Source organism: Equus asinus, chromosome 27, assembly GCF_041296235.1.
Source record: "Equus asinus isolate D_3611 breed Donkey chromosome 27, EquAss-T2T_v2, whole genome shotgun sequence".
Classification (NCBI taxonomy): Eukaryota; Metazoa; Chordata; class Mammalia; order Perissodactyla; family Equidae; genus Equus; species Equus asinus.
Window position 1 is genome coordinate 108,585 of NC_091816.1, and position 25,965 is coordinate 134,549.

General features: G+C 40.9%; 1 pseudogene; it reads left to right on the forward strand.

The window, feature by feature from the left end:
• The first annotated feature begins 14,289 nt into the window (after positions 1 to 14,289).
• On the forward strand, positions 14,290 to 23,002 carry LOC123278205 (proton-coupled zinc antiporter SLC30A2-like; annotated as a pseudogene).
• Positions 23,003 to 25,965: the final 2,963 nt, after the last annotated feature.

Consider the following 25,965-nt stretch of genomic DNA (forward strand, 5'->3'; position numbering starts at 1 on the left):
TCCTTATTAGATATATAGTTTACAAATATTTTTTCCCATTCCATGAGTTGCCTTTACACTCTGTTGATGGGGTACTTTGATGTATAGATGGTTTCAGTTTTGATGTAGTTCCAATTTATCTACTTTTTACTTTTGTTGCCTGTGCTTTTCATGTCATATCCAGTAAACCATTGCCAAATCCAGTTTTATGAAGCTTTTCCTCTATGTTTTTGTCTAGGAGTTCTATAGTTATAGCTCTTGCATTTAGGTCTTTGATTCATTTTGAGTTAATCTTTTGTATGTGATGTAAGGTAAGACTCCAACTTCATTCTTTTGCTTGTAGATATTATAAACTGGTTTTTGTTTGTTTTCTTGCTTGTTTGTTTTGTTTTGCTGCCTGCAGAATATTATGTACCAGGCTTAATGCTTATATAATTATCTCATTTAAAATTCACAATAACCTGCAAGAGAGGCTTTAAAAGATCAAATAAGGAATTAGGTCTCAGAGAGATAGACTTGCACTAGACAGCAACACTGGGATTTGAACCCATGTCAGTTTAACAGCAAAGTTGATCCTATTTCCATGACACTGTGCTGTCTTTCCAAGCCCTTATGGCTGCCATTTAAAGCTCTACCCTATTTAGCAAAAGCCTGCTTCCCAAACCTCACCTTCTATTACTGCTACTTCCTTTCCTGGGTGGTCATTTTTGAAATGCATATTGTTCCCTAAATACATTATGAAAACGTCCACTTTTGAGAATTCTGGAGAATAGTGGCATGACATAAGCAAACAACATTTTTTCATTATTTTTACCCTTCCTATCCTGTTGAACCATATTTAAGAAATGGCTTTTCACGAAGTCTTTCTTGGCTATTCCAGATCACACTGATCTCTTTTGTCTCCAAACTTCTAGAGCACTTAGGATGTATAGTTATATAAACTGAGTTCCAGCAACAGAGACTACTCCCCAATATCCATTCTTTCCTACTTTTGTAGATTTAGAAATTTTACTTGCTAGTCTTCCTTGCAGCTCTATAGAGCTATGTGACTAAATTCCATCCGATAAGACATACAAGAAAATAGAGTATAGGTTCTGTGGTGATGTCCCTTCTTTCATTTCTGCTATTACTAAACTGAGTCTTTGCTCTTTTTTTCCTATTTAGCTTGGGCTAGAGGCTTATAAATTTTTTTATTTCCTTTTAAAGAACCAGCTTTTGGTTTCATTGATTTTATTTATTGATTTCCTATTTTTAATTTCATTGACTTATGCTCTAATTTTACTTATTATTTCTTTTCTTGTACCTTCTTTGGATTTAATTTGCTCTTCTTTTTCTAGTTTCCTAAAGTGGAAGATTAGGTTATTGATTTTAGATATTTCTTATTTTCTAATATATGCCATAATATTCCCTCTAAGCACTGCTTTGGCTGCATCCCATAAATTTTGATGTTATAATTGTATTTTAATTTAGTTCAAAAATTTTTAATTTCTCTTGAGATTTCATCTTTGGCTCATCTGTTATTTAGAAGTTTGTTGTTTAATATCAAGGTGTGTGGGGATTTTTCTAGCTATCTTTCTGTTGTTGATGTCTAGCTTAATTTCACTGAGATCCAGAGCAGACATTGTATGATTTCTATTATTTTAAATTTTTAAAGGCATGTCTTATGGCCCTGAAAGTGATCTATCTTGGTGAAAGGTTCATGTGAGCATGAGAATAATATGTATCCTGTTGTTGTTGGATGAATTAGTCTATAGATGTTCATTATATTCAGGTGATTGATAGTTTTATTGAGTTCAACTATGCCCTTACTGATTTTCTGTCTACTGGATCTGTTCATTTCTGATAGAGGGGTGTTGAAGTTTCCAACTATATAGTGGATTCATCTGTTTCTCCTTGCAGCTCTATCAGTTTTTTGCTTCACATATTTTGATGCTCTGTGGTTAGGTGCATAAGTGCTAAGGATCATTATGTCTTCTTGGAGAATTGATTCCTTTATCACTATGTAATGACACTATCTCTGATACTTTCCTTTCTCTGAAGACTGTTCTGTCTGAAATTAACATAGCTACTCCTGCTTTCTTTTGATTAGTGTTAGCATGGTGTATCTTTCCTCATCCATTTACTTTTAATCTATATATGTCTTTATATTTAAAGTGGATTTCTTGTAGACAACATATACTTGGGCTTGTTTTTTGATCCACTCTGACAATCTGTCTTTTAATTAGCGTATTTAGACCATTGACATTTAAAGTGATTATTGATATAGTTGGATTAATATCTACCATATTTGCTATTGTTTTCTATTTACTGCCCTTGTTCTTTGTTTCTATTTTTGTATTCCACTCTTTGTCTGCCTTTTGTGGTTTTAACTGAGCATTTTATTATTTTGTTTTCTCTCCTTTCTTAGCATATCAGTTTCACTCCTTTTTTAATTTTTTTAATGGCTGCCTTAGAGTTTGCAAAAAAACTTTACAACTAATCCAGGTCCACTTTCAAATAGCATTATGCTGCTTTGTGGGCAGTGCAAGAACCTTATAATAACAAAATAACCCTAATTCCTCTCTGTCAACCCACATATAATTGCTTAATTTTACTTATACATAAATATACACAAGCATGTTTGTGTGTGTGCATATATGCTTGCATACATAGATATGCATACATACCCATATATATAAGCATATCTAATTGAATACATTATTGCTATTTTTATTTTGAACAAACTGTTATCTGTTAGACCAGTTAAGAGTAAAAACTAAAGGTTTTTATTTTACTTTCTCTTATTCTTTCTCTGATACTCTTCTTTTCTTTATGTAGATCTGAGTTTCTGACCTATATCATTTTTTTTCTCACTAAAGAACTTCTTTTAACATTTCTTACAAGGCAAGTCCACTGGCAACCAATTCACTGAATTATTACTTCTCTGAAAAAGTCTTAATTTCTCCTTCACCTTTGAAGGATAACCTCACAGCACACAGAATTCTATGCAGGTGTGTTCTTCTGTCAACAATTTAAATACTTCACTCCACTGATTTTTTGCTTACATGGTTTTTGAGGAGAAGTTAGATATTCATTTTTTTGCTTCTCTATGAGTAAGGTGTTTTTATCCTCTACATTCTTTCAAGATGGTCTACTATTGATTTTCTGCAGTTTGAATATGATATGCCTAAGTTAGTATTTTTGGCATTTATTCGGCTTGTTCTCTGAACTTCCCATATCGGAGGTTTGGTATCTGACATTAATTTGTGTAAATTCTCAGTCATTATTGCTTCAAATATTTCTTTTGTTCTTTTCTCTCTTTCTTCCCCTTTTTGTATTCCCATTACATGTATGTTAAACCTTTTGTAGTTGTCCCACAATTCTTGGATATGCTTTTCTGTTTTTTGGGGGGGGTTCTTCAGTCTTTTTTCTTCTTGTTTTTCAGTTTTGGAAGTTTCTTTTGAGACACCCTCAAGCTCAGAGATTCTTTCCTCAGTCATGTCCAGTCTACCAATGAGCCCATCAAAGGCATTCTTCAGTCTGTTACAGTGATTTCAATCTCTAACATTTCTTTTTTTTTTTTAAAGATTGGCACCTGAGCTAACAACTCTTGCCAATCTTTTTTTTTCTGTTTTTTTCTCACCAAATGCCCCCAGTATGTAGTTGTATATTTTTTTTAGTTGTGGGTCCTTCTAGTTGTGGGATGTTGGACGCCACCTCACCATGGCCTGATGAGTGGTGCCATGCCCGCGCCCAGGATCCGAACCCGCGAAACCCTGAGCCGCCGAAGTGGAGCATGCGAACTTAACCACTTGGCCACTGGGCTGCCCCAATCTCTAACATTTCTATTTGATTCTTTCACAGAATTGCCATCTCTCTGTTTGCATTGCCCATCTGTTCTTGCATGCTGTCTACTTTATCCACTAGAGCACTTAGAATATTAATCATAGTTGTTTTAAATTCCAGATCTGATAATTCCAACATCCCTGCCACATCTGAATATGGCTCTGATGCTTGCTCTGTCTTTTCAAACCATGTTTTTTGCTTTGTATTATGCCTTGTAATTTTTTCTTGATAGCTGGATAGATGGTGTTCCAGGTAAAAGAAACTCCTCTAAACAGGCTTTTGCTGATGTGTGTGTGTTTTGGGGCAGGGGGTGGATTCCACAGTGCTGTAATAAGGTCTCAGTTTTTACTAAGTCTGTGTCTCTGAATGTGAAGTTTACGAGTGCTTCTCAGTTTTTCTTCCTACTTAAATTGGACAGGATGGCTAGAGTGAGTTGGAGTGGCATATTTTCCTTACCCCAGGTCATTTAGATGCTGAAAAAAGCTCAAAAGTTTAGGCTCTGGTAAAATGGTTTCTCCCGAAGGCAGGCCTTGTTAAGAATAACAATATTCTCTGGCATAGTTCAAAATGGTATGAGGGGGTTTTCTTCCAATATTCACTGCGAGAACCTAGTAAAGCTCCTGGTGAAACTCACAAAAGTGTAGGGACCCCGCCCCCACCCCCCCCCGCCCCCCCATGACTGAGTTCCCTTGAAGTTTTTAACTCTCAGGCTTATTCACTGAGCCTCCAGCAATCCAGCAGCTACACTTCAGATTTTCCTGTCCTAGCACTGGTTCCCATGATCATCAATAGGAGAATAAAAAATATTGTGAATAACTCTATGCCCACACATTTGGTAGCCTAGATAAAAATAGACCATTCTTTGAAAGACACAATTTGTCTAAACTCAAAGAAGAAGAAATAGACCATCTGAATAGACCTGTATGTATTAAAGAAATTGGTCAATAACTAACAACCTTCCAAAACAGAAAACACCAAGCCCAGATGGGTTCACTGGCGATTCTCCCAAACATTTAAGGAAGAAGTTATAGCAATTTTCTACAATCTCTTCCAGAAGACAGAATCGGAAAGAATACTTCCTAACTAATTCTATCAATGTATTGTCTTTCAGCTCCAAATCTACCATTCTTTGTCATGCTTTGTGTTACTTGAACTCTGCAAACATTTCTCCTCATCCAGCTGGCACGAGGTTTAGCTTTGTTTGTAGAGGGTGCTGGAGGCACGCAGCAGGAGGAGGGGCTGCCTCCTGTCTTGCTCTTTTGGCACAGCTGCTTGTTTGCAGAAGGCGTAGTGGTGCTCGTCCACCAGCAAGTTTTGCTTTTCAGCTCTAGCCTGTGGTTTCCTGCTCACCAGCCTTGACTTGCCAGCTGTGGAACTGGCTCTAGCCCAGCACAGCCCAGGGAACTTCTCCACCATCTCCTGAATCACAGCCCCTCTCTCCAGTGTCTGAAACTCAGCCTTGAGGAGGGAGATCCCCTTCCAGGTTTGTTCCTTCTTGGGGTACTCTTCCCCAGCCCCAAACCCAGGAGGTAGAAACTTTCATTATTTCCCACCATACAAATGACGAAATTAAGACACAGACAATGAGAAAGAGAAAAGCAGCCCCTGGCAGGCAGGTGCTGGCCTGGCACTCATAGCTAGTGTACTCTCTCCTGTTAAATATAAACAATTTTAGAGGTCACCAACGTCACACAAGGCCACTCCATGACCTAATGGGTCAAGACAAAAACAAGACTCCTCTGTAATCATGTCTAAGCCCAGACAAAGCAAGAGCCTCGTCCAAACCCCTCAATTTGACCAAAGATTCCCCCTTCCCAGCTAATCTGATGTTGGCTACTGCTTTACCAGTTACAGTCGAAGCCCTGCTCTAATCTGCCCAGCCTGCACCATCACAAAATTGTTGCAGATCCTGACAGCATCTAATGCAGAGCAAAACCCCACTTCTGCAAACCCTCTCCCAAATCACTGGACACAAGCCTGAATCCTCTAAGTCTGTTCTAATATTCTCTTACTGAACTGCCCCACACTTCTCCAAAGTGTGCGTGGTCTCCCTTGCCGCAGTGAGTAATAAACCCAATTGCCCAACTACAGATATGTCCCTGAAAGTCTTTGGCTGGAGGACGTGGCCAACAGCTTAAGTGACTTGCCTGAGGTCACATCTGGTAAGTCACAGAGCTGCAGAGGGCAGGTTGTGACCAGGCAGTCTTTAGAGTTCTCTTTTATCTCTTCTTAGCAGTTGATCCCCTTGTTGCAAATTAATAGTTCTTTGGGTTAAATTTCCCTGTTCAAATTACTGATGTGGTTTCTGTCTCCTAACTAGACATTGAGTAATTTTGAAAACATCTTTTATTGAGGTATAAATATGTCTATTACAATGATATCTGTTATAGTGGAAAAATAGAACCAACCTTAACATCAAACAAATTATAGGTCACCCACTTAATAGTATGCAGAATATTTTTCCAAAAAATTATAGAAACATGGAAAAGTAAGGGATAATGTTAAATTTAAAAACAGATTATAAAAATGACTATATTACATGACCTTAGCTGTATTTGCTAGAATATTAGAGCTGTAGGATCTAGGGTGATTTACTTACTTTCTATTTTTTTTAAATTGTTGAATAAGTGCCCATTGCTTTATTTTTACTAACGGAAAAATAAATTTCTTCAAAATGGACAATGTTAACAAAAATTAGCTTATGGTAGGAACTGTATAAATTAGGTTCAAGTTTAGACACAAGTAACAGAAAATTCTAAGTTAGTGGAGGCCTAAACAAGTAGGTGTTTACTTCTCTGTTCCGTTGAAGCGCCAAGGTAATCCTCCAGGACCAGTCAGATTTCCACGGTGTTAGGGATCCATGGTCCTGTCTTGGATTTCTACTGCGTGTGGTCTCCGTTTTCGGAGAAAGGACTGATGTGGCTGCTGGAGTTCCAGACGGTAGGCAGCAAGACAGAGGGGAGGAGGGAGTGCCCTGCTTTGTAAGGACATTTCCCAGAAATTACACACTCCATTTTTTCTCCTTTTTTCCCTTTGGTTTAAGCAACTTTATTGAAAAATAACTTATATACTATAAAATTGACATGTCTCATACATAGAATTAAAAGGATCAGTGGTTGCCAGGGGTTAGGTGGGAGGGAGGAGTGAACAGGTGGAGCACAGAAGATTTTTAGGGCAATGTAACTATTCTGTATGACACTGTAATGTTGAAAATACATCTTTATACATTTGTCAAAATCCATAGAACGTACACCAAGAGTGAACCCTAAGGTGAACTACAGACTTTGGGTGATAATGATGTGTCAGTGTAGACTTATCAACAGTAAAAAATGTACCACTCTCAAGGAGGATGTGGATAATGGGGGAGCCTATGCATGTGTCGGGGTGGGGGTATCTAGAAAATCTCTGTACCTTTTGCTCAATTTTGCTGTGAACTTAAAACTGCTCTAAAAAATAGTCTGTTAGAAAAAAAAAAGCGTAGTGGTAATGGTTGCACAACTCAGTACATTTACTTAATGGTAGAGACTAGAAGCTTTCCTTCTAAGATGAGGAAGAAGCCTGAGTTTCAGACACTGGAGAGAGGGGCTGTGATTCAGGAGATGGTGGAGAAGTTCCCTGGGCTGTGCTGGGCTAGAGCCAGTTCCACAGCTGGCAAGTCAAGGCTGGTGAGCAGGAAACCACAGGCTAGAGCTGAAAAGCAAAACTTGCTGGTGGACGAGCACCACTACGCCTTCTGCAAACAAGCAGCTGTGCCAAAAGAGCAAGACAGGAGGCAGCCCCTCCTCCTGCTGCGTGCCTCCAGCACCCTCTACAAACAAAGCTAAACCTCGTGCCAGCTGGATGAGGAGAAATGTTTGCAGAGTTCAAGTAACACAAAGCATGACAAAGAATGGTAGATTTGGAGCTGAAAGACAACACATTGATGACTGGCACAACCAGCATCCATTCATTCTTCTCCTGACAATTGTACCCCAGTTTTCCACATCTACTTTTTTTTTTATTAGCCTTTTTGTAGATAAATGCTTATATTTCTTTTGGGTAAATACTGAGGAGTTTAGTTTTGTTTTAACTTGTTATAATACTTATTTTAAAATTTTTTTATTTTATTGCAGTAACATTGGATTATAACATTATATAGCTTTCAGATATACATCGCAATATATTTCGAATTCTGTGTAGATTACACCATGTTCACCACCCAAAAGCTAATTATAGTCCATTACCTCACATGTGAGCCTAATCACCCCCATTTTGCCCTCCCTCCTCCCCCATTTCCCTATGGTAACCACCAATACAATCTCTGTTGCTATGTGTTTGTTTGTCATTGTTTTTATCTTCTACTTATGAGTGAGGTCCTATGGTATTTGACTTTCTCCCTCTGACTTATTTCACTCAGCATAATACCCTCAAGGTCCATCCATGTTGTCACAAATGGCTGGATTTCATCATTTCTTATGGCTGAGTAGTATTCCATTGTGTATATATACGACATCTTCTTTATCCATTTGTCCCTTGATGGGGACCTAGGTTGGTTCCAAGTCTTGGCTATTGTGAATAATGGTGCAATGAACAGAGGGGTACATGTATCTTTATGCATTTGTGTTTTCAAGTTCTTTGGATAAATGCCAAGCAGTGGGATAGCTGGATCATATAGTAGATCTATTCTTAATTTTCCAAGGATACTTCATACTGCTTTCCATAGTGGCTGCACCAGTTTGCACTCCCACCAGCAGTGTATGAGGGTTCCCTTCCCTCCACATCCTCTCCAACACTTCTTGTTTCCTGTCTTGTTAATTATAGCCGTTCTGACCAGAGTGAGGTGATATCTCATTGTAGTTTTGATTTGCATTTCCCTGATAGCTAATGATGTTGAGCATCTTTTCATATGCCTGTTGGCCATCCACATATCTTCTTTGGAGAAATCTCTGTTCAGATATTTTCCCCCATTTTTTAAATGGTTTGTTGGTCTTTTTGTTGTTGAGATGTATGAGTTATTTGTATATTTTGGATATTAACCCCTTATCTGATATATGGTTTGCAAATACCTTCTCCCAATTGTTAGGTTGTCTTTTCGTTTTGTTGATGGTTTCCTTTGCTGTGCGAAAGCTTTTTAGTTTGATGTAGTCCCATTTGTTCATTTTTTTCTTTTGTTTCCTTTGCCCGGTCAGACATGGGACTTGAAAATATGCTGCTAGGACCAATGTCAAAGAGCATGCTGCCTATGTTTTCTTGTAGATGTTCCCTGGTTTGAGGTCCTACATTCAAGTCTTTAATCCATTTTGAGTTGATTTTTGTACATGGTGTAAGGGAATGGTCTACTTTCATTTTTTTGCGTGTGGCTGCCCAGTTTTCCCAACACCATTTATTGAAGAGACTCTCCTTTCTCCATCATATGCTCTTGGCTCCCTTGTCGAATATTAGCTGTCCATAAATGTGTGGGTTTATTTCTGGGTTCTCGATTCTGTTCCATTGATCTGTGTGTCTGTTTTTGTGCCAGTACCATGCTGTTTTGGTTACTATGGCTTTGTAATAGATTTTGAAATCGGGGAGTGTGATACCTCCAGCTTTGTTCTTTTTTCTCAGGAATCCTTTGGCTATTTGGGGTCTTTTATTGTTCTATATAAGTTTTAGGATTCTTTGTTCTATTTCTGTGAAAAATGTTGTTGGAACTTTGATCGGGATTGCATTGAATCTATACAATGCTTTATGAAGTATGGACATTTTAACTATGTTAATTCTTCCAATCTAAGAGCTCAGAATATCTTTCCATTTTTTTGTTCTCCTTCGATTTCTTTCAACAATGTTTTATAGTTTTCGGTGTACAGATCTTTCACCTCTTTGCTTAAGTTTATTCCTAGGTATTTTATTCCTTTGTTGCAATTGTAAATGGGATTGTATTCTTAATTTCTCTTTCTGCCACTTCGTTGTTAGTGTATAGAAACGCAAGTGATTTTTGTATGTTGATTTTGTGTCCTGCTACTTGATTGTATTCATTTATTATATGTAAAAGTTTTTTAGTGGATTCTTTAGGGTTTTCTATATATAAAATCATGTCACCTGCAAAGAGTGACAGTTTTGTTTCTTCTTTTCTAATATGGATCCCTTTTATTTCTTTTTCTTGCCTGATTGCTCTGGCTAGGACTTCCAATATCATGTTAAATAGGAGTGGTGACAGTGGGCATCTTTGTCTGGTTCCTGTTCTTAAAGGTATAGCTTTCCATTTTTCTCTGTTGTGACTGATATTGCTATGGGTTTGTCATATATGGCCTTCATTCTGTTGAGGTATTTTCCTCCTATACCCATTTTAATTAGAATTTTTATCATAAATGGATGCTGTATCTTGTCAAATGCTTTCTCTGCATCTATTGATATGATCATGTGATTTTTATTCTTCATTTTGTTAATGTGGTGTATTACATTGATAGATTTGCGGATGTTGAACCATCCCTGCATCCCTGGAATGAAACCCACTTGATCATGATGTTTGATCTTTTTAATGTATTGTTATATTCGATTTGCTAGTATTTTGTTGAGGATTTTTGCATTGATGTTCATCAGTGATATTGGCCTGTAATTTTCTTTTTTTGTGTTGTCCTTGTCTGGTTTTGGTATCAGGATAATGTTGGCTTCATAGAATGAGTTAAGAATCCTGCCTTCTTCTTCAATTTTTTGGAAGAGTTTGAGAAGGATAGATATTAAGTCTTCTTTGAATGTTTGGTAGAATTCACCAGGGATGTCATCTAGTCCTGCACCTTTATTTTTTGGGAGGTTTTTGATTGCTGTTTCGATCTCCTTACTGGTGATTGATCTATTCAAATTCTGTACTTCTTCTTGGTCCAGTTTTGGAAGGATGTATGTTTCTAAGAATTTATCCATTTCTGCTAGATTATCCAATTCGTTGGCATATAGCTTTTCACAGTATTCTCTTATTATCTTTTATATTTCTGAGGTGTCCATTGTAATTTCTCTGCTGTCATTTCTGATTTTATTTATTTGAGCCCTTTCTCTTTTTTTTCTTGGTGAGTCTAGCTAAGGGTTTGTCAATTTTGTTTATCTTTTCAAAGAACCAGCTCTTGGTTTCATTAATATTTTCCTTTTTTTCAGTCTCTATTTGGTTTATTTCTGCTCTGATTTTTATTATTTCCTTCATTCTGCTGATTTTCGGATTTGTTTGTTCTATTTACAGTACCTTTAGATGTGCTGTTAGACTGTTTATTTGAGATTTTTCTTCTTTGTTGAGGTAGACCTGAATTGCTATAAACTTCCCTCTTAGAACTGCTTTTGCTGTATCCCATAGATTTTGGCATGTTGTATTTTCATTTTCACTTGTCTCCAGGAATTTTTTGATTTCTCCTTTGATTTCTTCGTTGACCCAATTGTTGTTCAGTAGCATTTTGTTTAATCTCCACATTTTTGTGGCTTCTCTGGTTTTCTTCCTGTAGTTGATATCTAGTTTCTTACCTTTGTGGTCAGAAAAGATGCATAGTATTGTTTCAATCTTGTTAAATTTATTGAGACTTGTTTTGTGGCCTAATATGTGATCAATCCTGGAGAATGTTGTATGTGCATTTGAAAAAACTGTATATTCTGTTGTTTTTGGATGGAATGTTTCATATATATCCACTAAGTCCATCTGGTCAAATGTGTAATTTAAGGCCAGTGTTTCCTTATTGATCTTCTGTTTGGATGACCTATCCATTGGTGTAAGTGGAGTGTTAAAGTCTGCTACTATTATTGTGTTACAGTCTATTTCTCCTTTTATGTCTGTTAATAATTGCTTTATATCTTTAGGTGCTCCTATATTGGGTGCATAGATATTTACAAGTGTTATATCCTCTTGTTGGATTTTTCCCTTTATCATTATGTAGTGCCCGTCTTTGTCTCTTGTTACAGTTTTTGTTTTAAAATCTATTTTGTCTAATATAAGTATTGTTACCCCCACTTTCTTTTCTTTGCCATTTGCATGGAATATCTTTTTCCATGCTTTCACTTTCAGTTTGTGAGTGTCTTTAGTTCTGAAGTGTGTCTCCTGTATGCAGCGTATACATGGGTCTCCTTTTTTTATTCAATTGGCCACCCTATGCCTTTTGATTGGAGCATTTAGTCCATTGACATTTAAAGTAGCTATTGATAAACATGTATTTATTGCCATTTTGTTATTTTCTGGGTGTTTTAGTAGCTCTTCTTTGCTCCTTTCTTTTTCTCTTGCTCTCTTCCCTTGTGATTTGATGGCTTTCTTCAGTAATATGTTTGATTTCTTTTGTCTTACTTATTTACTGCTTACTATAGGTTTCTGATTTGTGATTACCATGAGGATCCTATATAATATTCTATGTATATAACAGTCTATATAGACTTGATAGACTCTTTAGCTTGACCTCTTTCTAAAAGCTCTACTTTTCCACTCCCTTCCTCCCATATTTTATGTTTTTGAAATCATATAAAATCTCTTGTTTTGTGTGTGTCTATACATTATTCTCTTATCATTGAAATAGGTAATTTTAGTACTTTTGTCTTTTAACCTTCATATTATCTTCACAGGTGTTGATCTGCTACCTTTACTGTATGTTTACCTTTACCAGAGATTTTTATTGCCTGGTTTCTTGTGGGGGAGGGGGTTGATAATTTTTTTATCCCTATTTGTGGTCATTGCTTTCCCACTTAAATAAGTCCCTTCATCATTTCTTGTAGAACTGGTCTCTTCGTGATAAATTCCTTTAATTTTTGCTTGTCTGGGAAGCTCTTTATCTCTCCTTCCATTCTGAATGACAACCTTGATGGATAGAGTATTCTTGGCTGTAGTTTTTTTCCTATTAGCACTTTAAATACGTCATGCCATTCTCTTCTCACCTGTAGGGTTTTGGCTGAGAAGTCTGCTGATAAGCTTATGGGCTTTCCTTTGTATGTCACTTGTTGCCTTTCTCTTGCTGCTTTTAGGATTCTTTATCTTTAGTTTTGGACATTTTAATTACAGTGTGTCTTGATGTGGGCCTCTTCAGGCTTATTTTGTTTGGAGCTCTCTGTGCTTCCTGTACTTGGATGTCTGTTTCCTTCCTTACATTAGGAAAATTTTCATCCATTATTTCTTCAAATAAATTTTCTGCTCCTTTGGCTCTCTCTTCTTCTGGGACACCTATAATACAAATGTTAGTGTGCTTGATATTGTCCCAGAGTTCCTTTAGACTGTTCTCATTCTGTCTGATTCTTTTTCTTTTTTCTGTTCAGCTTGGGTGATTTCCTGTAGTCTTTCATCCAGCATGGTGATCCATTCTTCTGTGTCATCTACTCTGCTATTGAGTCCCTCTAGTGAATTTTTCATTTCCAGTATTGTATTCTTCATCTCTGATTAGTTCTTTTTTATATTTTCCAGTTCTTTGTTGATGAGCTCACTGTGTTCATCCAGTTTTCTCCCAATATCAGTGGGCATCCTTTTGAGATTTTGTTTAAACTCTTTGTCAAGTGGGTTGCTTATTTCTGTTTCATTTAGTTCTTTTTCTATGGTTTTTGTCCTGTTCCCTTGCTTGGAATGTATTCCTTTGTCTCCTCACTATGTGTCTTTCTCTGTGCTTATTTCTATGTATTAGGTGAGTCAGCTATGTCTCCTGATCTTGGAGAAGATGCCTTATGTAAGAGATGACTTTTGAGTCCCAGCAGTGTGCCTCCCTCTCATCACCAGTCCAAATGATCCAGGAATGACCCCCTTGTGGGCTATTTGTGTCCTTCTGCTGTGGCAGGGTTGTTCTTAATGCAGGTACCCAGGGAGTCTAGTCTTTCCTTCCCTGGACAGCTGTTTGTAAATCCAGTTTGGGGAACCTCAAAACCATTGCCTACAAGGTCTAACAGCACACTCTGTTGCAGTTTTCCTGTTAATTGGGTAGCTACCCAGTGTTGCTGGTTGCTAGGCTCTGGCTACAGTTGCTATAGGCCTCAGGCCTACAAGGCTGTTGTCAGTTCTCTTAGGCATGCAGCTGAGTGGGGCTGGCCCTAAGCATGGGAGCACACAATTGTTTCAGGCTTTGGAAGGTGGGGCTGATCCTTTTTATGGCTATTTGTGAAGCACAGGTCTTCTGCCACTGATAAGCCTCACCTCCCACAGGACCACACACACCATCAACACAGTCCTGGTCCATGGACCCATCCCAACCCCCTGAAGCATACCCCAGTTCCTCACTGCAGAGGCCCCCACCTCTCCACCAACACCCCCCCACAGTTCACCTGGTCCTCACACAGGCCTTGCCCCACAGAGACTGACACACTTGCCTGCCTATAGAGGATCAAGGCACCCAGTCAATGCAGGCCGAAAAGTAGCCTGAGGGCTTGCTGTTGGGTAGGGCCTGTCCCTAGGGTGTGCTGCCTGCCCTGACTGAACTGGATTAAATCTGCACTCTAGTGGGTGTGACAGACCCCTGAGCTAACAGGCCAGGGGAAGAACCCCAATGGCATCCACTGGGGTCTGTGTCAGCCCACAAGGACCAGGTCAGAACAATGGCCCCCACCAATGGCTCAGTCTCCAGAAAGGTCCCTCCTCTCACTGAGATGCCCCAAGAGCCCACCAGGTGAGTCTGTTTTCACCAAAGGACTGTCAGCCTTCTCTTTGGTGATTTTAGGTTGCTGAGATGGGACAGTTTGTGCGTGGGCCCTTTAAGACCCAGGTCTTTTTGACTTCCGTCCGATAGCTTTCCTGGGCACATCTCCACTGCAGTTAATAGCAAGTGAAGCCAGACAGTAAGACCCTCGTCTCAGTTGGGTTGAGTCTGAAGGATGCTTTTAGGAGTATTGGCCCCCACTCTTGACCTCACTCCTCCAGGGAGGGCTGTGTACCTTAGGATGGCTCTCTCCTTGCCAGCTGAGAAACTCCACTGCTCCCAAAGGTGGCTATTTTTCTCTCCAGCAGGAAGTTCTGCCTCTTCCACCTTACTCAGGACGGTCCCTTATTGTGGACGTTCTTTTTATCCAGTTTTCAGTTTTCTATTCAGGCTAATTTTTCCAAAAATAGTTGTAACCTGGTTGTTTTCATGGGAGGAGATGAGTTCAGAGTCTGTTTATGCCACCATCTTGACAAGATCTCCACATCTACTTTTTTAGTCCATATACTCCACCCAGAGCATCTCATCTCCCTGAGCACTACTAGCATCTCCACTAGCAATTAATGCAGAGAAGACATGTGACCCAGGCAGAGATGTCTATCTATCTATCTACCTATCTATCTGTCTACCTAGGCTTATAATAAATGCACAAACCGAGAGTCATTTGTTCTTTTTTAGCTGGTTGCACAAGGGAGGATGTGAGTCTTTTGTTGCAAGGGGTAGTACATAGAGCCTTAAAATGAAATCTTTGCAGCAGAAAGCATTACTCAGAGATGCAGAACAATCATGTCCTGATGACCTTGTTCTGCCCTAAAGTCAACCATCTTTGGGCTTTTCAGTTATATGAGCAAACAAGTTTCCACTTTTCTTTTCTTAAACCCAATTGAATTAGGTTATTAAGTTTTCTGCTATGGACAATGAAAATAGTCTTGAATGATACAGTTCCTCAAATTTCACCCATGTTGGGTATTTTTAAAACTCTTAATATATTTGGTCACCATTTTTCCCATCAATGATTGAACATGACCTTTTTAAATAGGTCTTTGTCTACATAGAGTATAGTTACATTGTCATTACTAATTTGACAATACATTAATTCACTCAGAAAATACTTATTGAGTGACTGATATATGCCACATATTTTGCTAGGCACTGAGAATTAATGCATAAACAGGATAGACATATTCCTTATTTTTTTGGAGCTTATGGTCTAATGAGGGTTATGAAGAAGCAAACAGCCAATAACAATACAGGATAAATGTGATATGAAGAAGTTCTAGGTACTTTGTTAGCACAAGGAGAGGCACCTGGCCCAGACTTGGGGGAGAGATTGGAAAAGAAGTTGAAAAGAAACTTCCCAGAAAAGATAATCACTACCCTATGCTGCTTTTCTGATGAGGATGAGAAGTATCTAGCAATTAGTGAGGTGAAGAGAGAAAGAAATAGAAGGAACAACGGCCTGATGAGAAAAGAGATGATGACACAGCCAAAAAGTTGAAGGAAGAGCAACAAGACTGGAGCCAGAGTGTAGAAGGAGGGACAAGAGGGCAGTCAGAGGTGAAACAAATTATATGCAGCCTTGAAAGTAATGCTCAAGAACATGGACTTCATCCTAAGAGGGAGGTGCCATCCAAACAGCTCCCAGGGGGAGTGGGATGATGAGGCTTGTGTTTAAGATCACTCTGACTAGTGTGGAAGGAAAGGAGGATGTCCTGTTAGGAGGCACCTGTGACGATCCAGGTAAGAGATTCTAGTGGCCTGAAGGAGGGCCTACCAGGCCACAAGGATGAGGTAATGTGGCCAGATTTGAGAGATATTTGGGAGGGAAACGTAACAGGATGTGGGGATGGTTTGATGCCTTCCTAAGGGAGAAAGAGAATGAAGAAACGAAGATTAGCTTGGCACCATTCAGCAAGAAGGAATAGAGGAGGATGAACAGGTTAATGACTTCTGTTTGGGGTCTGTTTGATGTTGAGAGTACCTGAAGGAAATTTTACCAAGAGGTGAGTATATGATTCCTGAGGTTGAGAACGTCTTGGCTGGAAATAAAGACAGGAGCCCCAGCAGCAGATGGTAACTTTAGCAATGAAAGAGCAAGAAATCATTTGTGAAATTACTATAGAATAAAAAAAAGAAAAGAAAAGGGACAAAGGCGATAAGAAAAATGTTTAAGGGAGGGTCAGATAAAGAGGAGCTTACAAAGGAGACTGAACAATCAGGGAGAGAGGTGGGAAGACAGGGAGCAGTGAAGGAGGGAAGGAGCGACAGTGTCAAATCCCACTGGAAAACAGCAAATTTGGGGCTAAGAATTGGTAACTAATTCAACAACAAGAGGGTCCTTGGTGACCTCAGCAAGAGCAGTTTCAGCAAAGTAGGGGGAGATTCATATTATGTTAATCTGAGTGAATAAGGGGGAGGACATAGAAATAACAAGTTAAAATTTTTCTGTCAAGAAATTTCCTGTGAAACAAAGGAAGGAATAACTAAAGGCAGACTTGAGTTGGAAGGGGAGTTTTTTTTAAGATAAGTGTCGAACCTCTTTTCAAGTTAACAGGAAGGAGTCAGAAAAAAGAAAAGGTTGGATTTATAAGAGAAAAATGACACAGTCAATTGATAAAATCCTTGAGAAGACAGGGCCAGACAGGATCCAGAGCACAGATGGAAGGACGAGCCCAGAACAGGAGATAGGATGTGTCCTCTGGTATAACAAGAGGAAAAGAGAATGCATGGAAAGGAAATAAATCTGTGGTGTGGGGGACAGGAGGTGGAGGATATCCGATGTCTCCTGTGTTCTGTGGAAGCAGAGGCAAGCCCAGCTGCTGAGAGAGGCAGGAGAGGAGTTGGAAGTGTGTGGAGAAGGTCTGAAAGGGCCCCCATGGAAAGCAAGCAAGAACTGAGCAGAGAAGCACAGAAGTGGCCGCACTGTGTGCCTAACTGAATAGGACCAAGATCATAAAGAGACACAGCCTTAAGTTCTGGGATTCTCTGCAGTGGCCCTCACCTGCCTGTGTGCACACGTAGAGAAAACATACAATGCACAGCTAGGGCCTTCTTTCGATTTCTTGCTCTTTGATCAATGAGATAATTTGTTTTTTTCTAAAAACTCAATCATCCATTTCAGTGAGGTTTTAATACTTCATTAGCATTAACTCTCCACAGTTATTCTTTATGAATCTATAATGCTATCCTTTGCAGAATTTTCATTTCCTTTTTCTAATTTTCCTTGACTAACATTCTTGAAAACTAAGATATCCCACATATTCATTTCCTTTGGTTGTTGCAACAAATTACCACAAATTTGGTAGCTAAAGCAGCACACGTTAATGCTCTGACAGTTATGGAGGTCAGGGGTCCGAAACCAGCTTCACAGGGCCACACTCACTCCAGAGTCACTAGGGAAGAATCTGCTTTCTTGTCTTTTCCAGCTTCTTTGAGCTGCATTCCTTGTGTTCCTTGGCTCATGATCTCTTCAAAGCCGTCTTGCTTGAGTAATCATGTTGCCTTCTTCTGTCTAATCAAATCTCCCTCTGCCTCCCTTTCAGAAGGATGCTCGTGATTGTACTTAGGGCCCCCCAGATATTCCAGTATAATCTCCCCATCTCGAGGTCCTTAACTTGATCACACCTGCAAGGGCTCTTTTACATATAAGATAGCATATTCAGGTTCCAGGGACTCGGAGCCAGATCTCCTGGGAGGCTATTACTCAGCCTGCCGCATCTTGCATTCTGTGTTGGAACTGCCAGTCCTACATGGCACTCAAGGAGGTCTGCAAATGCTACAGGGAAGGAAACAGCTACTGAAGGGAATGAGTGACTCTGTGATCACGTGCGGGTGGCAAGGGCAGTTCAGTCAGACCAGGATACAGACTCAAAGAAGAGAGATGAGTCATAAATCGTGAATCTCATGAGCTCATTGTGAGGTTGCTACACAAGTTATGATGCATCGTTTTGCAGGTGGGAGAGTAAGCTTGAGAGATGGAGAAACTGAGATCCAAAAAGAAAATAGTTACCTACATCCAGTAGAGAAAATGACACCCAACTTTCTATTCTCACATGCCTCTAACACTCACAGTTTATTCGTGCCTTACTTGCCGAGCCTTTGCTCATTGTTATATCTCCAACACGCTTAAGAAAGTCATTAACTTTAACAAAAAAGTTTTTATACTTCTACATTTCATCCCCGTTGCCTCTCCTTCATGAAACTACCAATTTTCTGGGACAAAGAAGGTGCTTGACCAGCATCACCACACAGTGCCTCTAAACCAGCTTCAGTTTCTCTTCCGTGTCACGGTGCCCTTAAAGTTTCCCAGTTCAGTTCTGCATCAGTATTCATCACTGGGCATTATGACAGCACAGTGCAAACCCAAAGCATTACCAAAAAAACCATTCTGGGCCAAGAAGGGCTAGAAATGAAAATTATTTTGATTTAGGAACCCTGATATCATTCTTATAAAAGTATCTGCTTTCTGTTAAATGATTTACACAGCAGAGAGGACTGGAGAATTACCAGAAGTGGTATTTCTTCCTATTGTTCCCATTCTTAGACAGAGGAGATCCCAACATCTTGAGTTGATATCCAAAAATTTTAATGGAATAACAAAGGAACATTCTAATCAAGAAAGTAAATTTCACATCTCAATCAGTAGCTTTCCAAAAATTATCAATGACATATGGTTATGTTTTATATGAACATATACGTATCATTACGTATTTTCAGACAAATGAGAGTCCCAGAAGCCAGGAGACCTCGGGGTTTGAGGCTGGCTCTAGCCTGGCCCCAGCACCATACTTTACCATTTGACAAGCATTTCCCCATCAGGACCTCACGTTCCGCGGTTGTGAAGTGGCAGAGTCGCACGAAATGATTCTTGTGGTTGATCTCTCACAGCTCATGCTTGTAGGGTTTTACCCACAAGTCAAAAGATTAAGGAGAATTCTTCAACAGTCGATAAAATTTTTAGCTGAGATCATCATGGAAAAAGTAGCTCTCACTCAGATACATCCACACAGACGTCTGACTCATACATTTTATTCACGTCAGTCAGTCTGAGCCAAACGGGATTCTGCTATCTCCGCAGCTATGGCCTAAGCACATTCCTCCTTTACAAGCCCTTTGATGTGGAAAGTTTCTAAATCTTTGCTAGGTTTGCTACCCACAGTATTTTTGGGGAGGTCACATCCTTTTGAAAACGCTTAAATGCTTAACACAAGGCCACACACCCATTAAAGTAAAGGCAATGTTCTTTCTATAAAAGGAATTTCATCACCTTAGAGTTTAAGAAGTTATCCTGGGGGCCTGCCTGTGGCGAGAGTGAGCGGTTAAGTTCCCGCACACCGCCTTGGTGGCCCAGGGTTCCGCTGGTTCAGATCTTGGGTGCTGAGGGGGCGTCCCACATGCCACAACCAGAAGGACCCACAACTAAAATGCAGAACAATGCACGGGGCGGGGGCGGGGACGGGGGCGGGAGGGCAGGTTTCAGGGAGAAGAAGGAAAAGTAACAAACAAAAAAACAAAAAAAAACTTATCTTGAAGAAAATGGCAAAAAAGTATACATGATATATTTAGCCTTGAAAAATGTCTTACAGGATTTCACACCAAGGACTATTTAAACATTTAAATTATTATAAGTTTTGTAGTTTTGTCAAGAATGAGGAAAGGGCTAAAATCAGAGGTTGGAAACTACAGGTCAGATCTGCCCCAGATATTTTAGTTTGGCCCACACAGAATCCTAAAAATTCAAAAATTTTATTTAAAAGCATTGAATTGGGGCTACTGTTGAAAAATGGGAAGATCGGGCGCCCTGAGCCGGGTCCTGCAGTCCCCGCACTCTCCGGCGCCTGCCCACAGCATTGCTTTCACTCACATTGCTTCCTGCCCCGTGGGAATCCAGGTTTACTCCCTGTGTCCTGAGGCAATGAATAAGGAATAAAAATAAATGCTCAATCTTTATGAAAGTGATCTGGAGGAGAGAGCACAGGAATTTCTCCTCTTTTATCATTTATGGCTAGCGCTTTTAAGTTGAGAAATGCCAAACTGGCAGGGGCAAACTGCAGGGAGACCTCCCAGGCAGCGTGGGTGGGGAGGGAAACTGCAGAGAAGCCTCCGTGAGGGCACGTGAAACGCTGCGTTTGGGAGAACTGCCTTAACCGGAACCAGTATGAGGCATGAGCGTCTCGGAGCCCCAGCCCCGCCTTAGAATTCAGGAGCGATTCCGCTGCCCACCGCCGCCAACTGGATGGGCCACATTTGCGGTGACACATATGGATGCCAGTTCCTTCTTCTGGGAAATTATGGGGATCTGTGCTATAGGGGCTATAAAATAGATCTGTGAGTGGCTACAATTCCTAAGTAGATGTTAAAATAATTCCGAAAAGATAGACTCTGTCTGAAAATACATGGTTTGAAATGAAACTTGCCCCAAATGCAAATTCTAGAGCAAGGATAAATTGTACGTTTTCTTTATAACTTTGGCACCATTTGGCATAGAAGCTTTAATTTAATTTTGTAAATAGGTAATACATTCACATGATTCAAACACCAAAAAGGATTTTAAAAAATGGATATCTCCCTCCCACTCCTCAACATATGCCGCGTTCTTCCCCACCCCCACCAAACGCACAGTTCTTGGTTTTTTTCGTTTAGAGAACCATTATACATATGGGAGCAGATTGATATATTTTATCTTCTCCCTCCTATTTAAAATAATTAATATCATACCCCACACATCCTCCTGTACCTTGCTTCTTTTCACTCAGCAATATATTCTGGAGATTGTTCCTCATCTGTACATAAAAAGCCTACTTGTTCCTTTTATAGATATGAAAAAGCCATTGTATACATGTGCCATAATCTATTCAGCCAGTCCCCATTGCTGGACATTTGGATTGCTCTGAATATTCTACTACTATACACAATGCTGCAATGAAAAACCATCGACATATGTTATTTTATATATATACTAGTATTAGTGTAGAAGAAGTTTCTAGAATTGGAACTGCTGTGCGACAAGATATACGCATTTGTAACTTTCATAGCCAAAGGGCCCTTCCTAAGGCTGGCACCAATTTACCCTCTCACCACCAATGTTTAAGAATGCCTGTCTCCCCACAGTCTCCCCCACAAATCTATTAACAAATTGGGGGAACTACTATGTCCTAGTGGTCTGTTCGTGCACTAGTCCTCGTGGTTTTAATCACCAGTTTATTATCTGGTGGGGCTAAGCCCCACCTGTTGCTCTTCTTCTTCTTCTTCTTTTTTTTTTTTTTTGAGAAAGACTAGCCCTGAGCTAACTACTGCCAGTCCTCCTCTTTTTGCCGAGGAAGCCTGGCCCTGAGCTAACATCCGTGCCCATCTTCCTCTACTTTATATGTGGGATGCCTACCACAGCATGGCGTGCCAAGCAGTGCCTTGTCCGCATCTGGGATCCGAACCGGCGAACCCTGGGCCGCTGAGAAGCAGAACGTGCGAATTTAACCGCTGTGCCACTGGGCCGGCCCCTGTTGCTCTTCTTTTATAGAACTTTTGGGCAATTCTCATGGTTTTCCTTCTTTCCGTATTAAGTTAGGAATCACCTGGACCAGCTCTTCTGATCTGATGGGCTCCTCACTTTGGCAGGCCATGTTGAAATCCAACTTTGGGCACAGCTCCAGGAGGCGGTGGAGCTCCATCCACTCACCTGTATCTTTGACTTATGTATGTCCTCTCCACTGCTGGTTTATGAGTTTGCTATAAATCGAGTAAAAGCAACCTCATACCCACTTTCAAACCCTGACCCACTTTTGTGGCTCAGCCTAACTTAGAAGGGGAGTGGCGTAGGGGTGGATGTCTAAAGGAAAAATCAGGATGCTGTTATAAAAAGGAGAAAGGGATGCTAAAAGGCAAAACTTACAGGAGCCTGTAAAACCTTCCACAGCCCACAAGACTAGGTTAGGTCCCTGTTATAAGCTCCAATAAAACTTGAATTCTGCACTTGTAATATTTTCGGTGTCTGGCAGTGGGAGCAGCTGGTCTCTGGGACCATGCGATGGGGGAACCATGCTGATCACATTGTAACCATGCTGTGAACATCATAATGGAGTTGACTCTTCACCAGTCTGGCCATGACACAGCCATGGCCATGGGCACAGCCATGACACTAGGCAGCAGCTGGAGAACCCCAGTGACTGACATGTCTTTATCCGTGTGACCGAAGGCTTTCTGCAGAGCTTGAGTGCCCTGGTGGCAGCCTACAATTAATACTTCAAGCCAGAGTGCAAGTATGTAGACCTCATCTTCACCTTTCTCTTCTCCATCCTGGTCACAGGGACAACCTGGACCATCCTAGGAGGTGTGACTCTGGTGCTGATGGAAGGGACCCCCCAAGGGCAAGGGCTTCATGGCTGTGTGGGCTCTACTGCTGCTGCCAGAGGGGTGGAAGCCTTGCACAGGCTGCATATTTGGGTCCTGACCAGCCAGTGCTGTCTGTCCACATCAGAACACAGACACTCAGGCGTGCTGAAGGTGATCAGTGCCCACCTGCACAGGAAGTTCTGCTTCCATACATGACCATGCAGATTGAGGACTACTCTGAGGACATGTAGGACTGTGAGGAGTCCCAAGGCCCCTTGGACTGACTGACTGGCCACGTGCCAAACTAGGGCACAGACAGAACCTGCAGGTTTCAGGGTCGAGTGTCCCCAGGCCCAGCCAGAACTCTGCCTACCCCGCTCTGTTAGGTCCCTCTCCCAACCTTGCTCCATGTTCAGTGTGGGGGAGTCTTGCCCCGTTCAAGGAAGGGGGCTCTTTACTTGTTTTCTCCATCTGACTACAGCCACCCCCAGGATGGGACTCAGCAGGTGTAAAACTAGTGTAACCCTGCTCCTCCAGCTCCTGGGGCGGCTCCTGGTGGGGCTGTGTTGGTGCCTACCACCAGCCTCACCCAAGGCAATGAGGCACAGTGAGCGGTGATAGAGGGGAAGACTGGCTCAGCTTCTCCACTCCAACCTGTCTCATTTCCCATTTTCAGTCTGTCTGGCCTTTGCCTATGAATCTGTAAAGAAGCCCTGGAACAGAGCCCCCTCTCTCTGCCCATATCAATGTGGTTTAAGGAGGCCATGGGGGTTGCGGAGTTGTGAGGACACTGCACTCTCATTCGTGTCTCCCTGAGATGAGCCAAGGGGCACCTGAGGCCCATCTGTGCCTTAGTCACTTCAGCTGTGAGCCAAATGTTTCCTTTTCCTTGAGGGAGGAGTCTTCTGACTAGGTAGGGACCTAGCTGGTTTCCTCCTTCCTTACCCCTCAGCCTGGGAAGCTGTGCCCACACAAAGAAGCCCTTGCCATGGGGGTGGGGGGGGGGTGTGCGGGGCAAAGGGGGGCAGGATGAGGTTTCAGCTTGGGTCCCACCCTAACAACCTCACAGCCCATGAGCCACCTCTCTTGCCTGATAGTGTCCCAGGGATCAGAGACTGAAGTCAGATATGACTGGGCTAGTTCTGTTGCTGGTACGGCCTGACCTGTTCAGAATTTGGGGATGGAGGACAAAACGGGGCTGTGCAACTGGACAGGAGATACTGGCCTCCCGGGGTTTCTGCTGTGTGAAGATTCCAGAATCGGGGTGTCTTGTGTACAGGACGAAGGGAGTACCTGTCCCTGGTCTCACAGAGTAGGCAGCATGCCCAGTCATCCGATAGCCGTGGGTCTGGTGGTCTGCCATCACAAGCAAGTGCCCTTAGGCAAGTCGGCCTCACTGTGTCTCTGGTTCTCATCTCAACAGAAGGAAGGGCATTCCAGATGGAAATAACGTTAAGAGTCCACCAACAACCAGCACACCACCACAGCTGCTTCTCAGGGAGGACACATTGCTCAGCTGGGCAGCAGTGCAGAGAGTGGCTGAGATACTAGGAGAATAAGCTGTAGCCTGACTGGAAAATCTTGAAGGCAATGATCAGATTTTATTTTTGAAGGCAAGGGAAATCCCTCGCCATTATTTGGTGTCTTTTCTCATTATAAAATACATATTTAGTGTTGAAATTAATCACCCATAATCTTATCATCTTGAGAAAACCAGTGTAAATATTTTGATGTTTTTCCTTTTAGTCATATTCCTAAGTAAGTATATGTGTGTATATATTTGTGTGTGTGAGTATGTGTTTATGTGTCTGTGTGTGTTTAGATACAGCTATAAATATCTCTCTAATGTGCCCTCACTGAATACAATTCACCATGCATTTATTAATTATAAAAATAGTGCACATCATTTTGAGAAATGTAGATAATAAAGGGAAAAAGACACATCTATAGTTCCACCACGCAGAGATGACCTCAGCCAGCACTGTAGCACACTTTCTTCAGGCCTTCTATATAACTTTAAATATTTAAAGATTTAGTTCAAAGTATACACACAATTTTATTGGCCTTATAAATCCCTGAGCATGCTCACCCACAGACTTTGATAGGGTAAAGCGCACCTTGCCCTCACACACATACTCAACTGAAGTAATATTTCATGACATCCCATTATAACACAGCAGATCACAAAAGCCTTGCTGCTTGGGCCTTCTTGAGGAGCAGGCCCAGTGCTAAAGGCTGATGCACACGGGTCCCTGGGACGCTTTGACTCGGCTGTGTGTTCACAATACCAGCAGTCAGTACACCAGCTGCCACCTTTCCCCCACTGCTCTGCTTCTTTCCTTTAAGCCTGTCTCTTCTGCTCTTAGCATACATCTCTGCTGGCCTTGCTCTCTCCCTCCCTTTCTTTCACAGGTTAACTAAGAAATAAAAGAAGCAGCCTGAAAAATTTAAAAAGCAGCCTGGAAAAAAGTAATTGATAGATAAACCCATCAATTCAAAATATAGAAGGAAAAGATAAAAATAACTTCAAGAAGAAAAAAATAAAACAAATAAATGCTGGTACTATGATGCAAAGAAAATGTATTCAGGATTTTAAGTAGTTTAGTGCAGTTTGTTTCAGAGAACAGTTCATTGACTAAAACTTATCAATACTACTAATAATAAGTATTTAAATTTTTATATTCAAAGCAATCCTGAGGTTAAAATGTGGGGTCAAAAGAGTCACCAGGTAAAAATGATGAGGATCAAGACAGGGAACTACACCCCCGCAGGGACAGTTACTGTTAGTAAAACCGCCTGTACCAGACGCCACTGAGGATGTGCTGCAACTGGAACCCTCACGCTGCCGGTGGGGATGCGAAATGGCGCAGCGACTTTGGAAAGCCGTTGGGAAGACGTCTGAAATATTAAACATGTGCCTACTATGTGACCTAGTCACACCACTCCTATATATTTATGCAAGAGAAATGAAACGCTATGTCCACACAAAGACTTTTATGTGAATGTTCATAGAAACTTTATTTGTCACAGCCAAAAACCTGAAACAACCCGAATAACCATCAAGAGATGAATAGCTAGACAGACTCTAGCATCTCCATGTGATGGAACATGACTCAAGAATAAAAAGGAGTGAACTATAGTGTACAGGGCAGCAGTACAGATGAATCTCACAGGAACTTTGCTGAATATGAGCCAGACAACCAAAGAGTACATAACATTTGATTCCATTTATATAAAATTCTAGAAA